Source organism: Ailuropoda melanoleuca, unplaced genomic scaffold (assembly GCF_002007445.2).
Source record: "Ailuropoda melanoleuca isolate Jingjing unplaced genomic scaffold, ASM200744v2 unplaced-scaffold5699, whole genome shotgun sequence".
Lineage (NCBI taxonomy): Eukaryota > Metazoa > Chordata > Mammalia > Carnivora > Ursidae > Ailuropoda > Ailuropoda melanoleuca.
In genome coordinates, this window is record NW_023230491.1 from 1 (window position 1) to 3,713 (window position 3,713).

Consider the following 3,713-nt stretch of genomic DNA (forward strand, 5'->3'; position numbering starts at 1 on the left):
CCCCCCCCATGTACCCACTCACCTCTGTCCTACCTTTTCCTTATACAACCCTGCAAGTATTTCTGGCAGTTTGGAAACAGTCTTTGAGACATTAGTCCTCTGTCTTTCCAGGGCTGGCTTCACGGAAGTAAATTCCTTTCTTGTCCCTGTACTTCTCATTTCTCTGCCTTTGGATTTTGTGAGCAGTGAGCAGCCGTATCTGGACTGTTTGGGAGCCCTGGAGCCAGACGCTCTTGCAGCCCTGAACCCCGGTTATACCTTTTCTTATAAAGACATCGATCCTAACAGATTAAGATCCCGCTCTTATGACTTCATTTAACCTGAATTACTTCCTTAGAGGCCCCATCTCGACATATAGCCATCCTTGGAAGTGGACACAAACATCCAGTCCAGAACAGTGCATATCCACCTGATGGTGTCACTTAAGACCGACCAGCCCTTGAGGGATAACGTTAACTTGTCTGGTGGCCTTGAGAGTGCGCAGAAAGCTCCTCACAACATTGGTGGGCGTTCCTCCCACCTATCACTGTCAGGTAGAAACAGCCGTGTGCGGCTGTAAAGGAAAAGAGATGAATATATCCTCCCCAGACCCCTCAGCGCCTGGGAACGTGTCGGATGCTGAATATGGGTTCAGGGCATGAGCGCACCACAGTGAAGAGCTCTGGTTCTGAGCTGACTGAACGCAAAGCCCAACTGCACCTCTTGTTTGCTATCTTGGGAAGATTACTTCGGCTTTTGGAGCCAGAATTTTCCAGCAGACAGATGGGGTACTCTGTGAGCCGTGCCAAGGCCCGGGGTTGTTGACTCGCCTCCGGTGAGGAGCAGTCCCCCGGGGCGCCGCACAGTAATTGCTGATGCCTGTCACGACAGGCTAGAAATTGGGCAGCACTAAACAGGCTTCCGTTTCCTCATCTCTCAAATGGAGTTTTGCACTTGGCGTGGCCCCAATTTGTTCACAGATTTCCTTCACCTTCTTGGGTAAGTGTGGACTCTACCTGGCCCTCAGTTCCTACAATGATGGAAAAAAGGGACTTAGACCAAAGCACATCCAGGCTCTGTTTTATCTCCTCAGGGCTGCCAAAACCGCTGGTACTGAGGAGACACAATCTTTACATTGTGTTGAGGTGAACATGTCAGAAACTCTTTTACCAAACCCACCAGCAAGGGCTGTGAAAGGAGCCGCATGTTTCCCCTGTCCACCTGAGAGGGTTTGCTAGGAGCTCATAACATCGTAAATGACTCACAAGAAGTAAAAATGTGAATTGTACTAACTCTAGGACTAGTCAGGTTTTGTGACGACACAGATCATTCACCCGTTCATTCACTACATACTTACTGATGGCCTACTACGTGCCACACACTGCTCTGCATTGACATACGGTCACTCTAAAAAGTCCAAGTTCCTTTCCCCATTGATGCCTACAGTGGAGGAAGCAGTCAATAAACAAATAACTGAGTACATACAGAATATGGATGCAGGAAGTGCTACAGGATACATAAAATGGGGTGAGGGAGATGGGGTGCTGAGCAGGCGACTGGAGATGGCTTCTCTGATGACATCTGGGCAGAGGCAGAAGGTGTGTGACAGTGAACCACCCAGTATCAGGGAATAGGTTCCGTGACAAATCTTACTGCCCATAAGCTTAGCCCTTACAATTTAAAAGACACTAAGAATACACACACACATTTACTACAAAGAAGTAAAGTATAAATAATACTAAAATAAAACAAACATCGACACCCTCACTACCCAGCATAATAAAAAATATGAGAGCCCTCATACCAATGTTCAATTTTTATATTATTTTTTAAAAGGAATTTTGCAGAAGAATGTTAAAGGACAAGAGATAAATAGTCAAGTTATATTTCTAAAATGAAAGAGGCAGGTAAAAAACAGCCTTTGCAACTTCTGTCCTGGCCAGAATCCAAGATGGCCACACTCTTGTTGGGACACACTGGTTGTCATTGCTTCTGTGCCTACCTTAGTCTGTGGCTCTGTATCCAAAATGTTGTTCCTTTGGGAACCACAGCCAACAAAGAGATGGGGTGGTTCTGGAGTGAGAACACAGGCTCAAATGGTCCTTTGTCTCCCCATATCCTATCTACAGCTGGTCTCTTCCCATGGTGACTCCCACTTGCCATAATGGCACTAGAGTGGTCTCATTTTCAAGGGTCTCTCTTTGGCTTGTCAGCCTTGTTGTTCCCAGGAAATATGAATCTCATTTGGAACTCATGAAGTCCCTGTGTCTGGGGTAGCACTGATCCACACAGCTAAGTCTGCACCCATTTTCCCTCTCATGTATCACACCTGCAATGAGATTGGACCCTTGATGAGGGACTCAGAAGAAGACCTGAAGATAACCCAGCTGTACCAGTCTGGAACGGTTGTCTTGATTACTGTGTTTTGCCCTGTAGGACTGGCAGCTATGTAAAGAGCTGAAGCTTCTAACATCCTCTCCCTACAGATTATGACATTGATCTGCCTCCTGCTTGTCACTCTCCTTGCCACCCAGCGCAAAGTTGTCCTGATTTGTACAGACCCTTTGTGCTTACAGATCCCCTTGGGGCTCAGGATCAGCAGGGCCCCCTGTGGAGCTACAGGAGTGGAAAAGTATCCAGGTTCCTCTTATTTCTAAAGATGGTGATGGGGTTCAGGACATGCTACCCCAAAACAAGGCACCTTGGACATACTGGATATTTGCAGCTGAAGGAATTTGAGAAACGGCAGGTATAGAAAGGACTATCTGACCTCCTCCTGCAGCAGGTGGTGAAACCCTCTTGGGAGAGGTCCCCTCCTCCCTACCCCTGGAAGAAAGAAACAGGCCTTGCCCACTGTCCCCCAGCTCACTACACTTATCTGAAATTCTTTGTTTTATCATATTTTTCCACGACTTTGTACTTCTCATCAAACCTAGCATAAAAACACTTCAGTTTAACATTTCTCTGGTTCTTCATTTCTTTGTGAAGGCTCCTATGTCACTTAAAACTTATACAAATGAATTTGTATTTCTCTGGTCATGGGGGTCCCAGCTAAGAATTTGGAAGGACAGAGGAAAAAGGTGTTTTTCTCCCTTACAATAGAGTAGCTGCAAAACCTCCCAAAACCTTCCCCCAGCTTGCAACCTATTCTGGGCTTAGGAGTCCTTATTCTCCGTCAGAATCGGGCTTTGACTTGTGCTAAGGATCCATGTTTGGCTCCTTCTTCCTGAGAGAGTAGAAATAATCCCAGCTCTGTCTGTGGTCTGCCCTGGGGGCTGGGGGTGGGGCCTTGGGTGCCACTGCCTATGGGTTGCTATTCATTGGTAAGAGCCCAGAGTCTTTGGCACCAACCAAAGGGGTGGGGGTAGAGGGAAATTAAATTGTCCCACCTAAAGGGAGAAGAAGGGAGGGGTTGGTACTTAGGGCAGGTGCTTCGTGCGGAAGGTATGTAGCCTTTGATGCAAGAGGAATAACTAGAAAATTACCATTGAACATATTAAGGGTTATTCCTTTTTCTTGAATTTCCAGAAAAATAAGCCTCTTAATGTCATATTTTGTAATCCAAATTCATGAGATGTCTTTTTCTGAAACTGAATTGAAATGCTTATTTTGTCTTTGAAAAACAGCACAACAGCTGATGGGGGTTCAGGACACCACCCCAAAATATAGCACATTGGCATATCAGATATCTTAAACTTAAGCAATTAAAAAAAAAAAAAAAAAAAAAAAAAAAA

The 3,713-nt window shown here is 45.8% G+C and overlaps 1 pseudogene; it reads left to right on the plus strand.

Annotated features, from left to right (window-relative positions):
* The first annotated feature begins 1,930 nt into the window (after positions 1 to 1,930).
* LOC100470765 lies at positions 1,931 to 2,432 on the plus strand (annotated as a pseudogene).
* Positions 2,433 to 3,713: the final 1,281 nt, after the last annotated feature.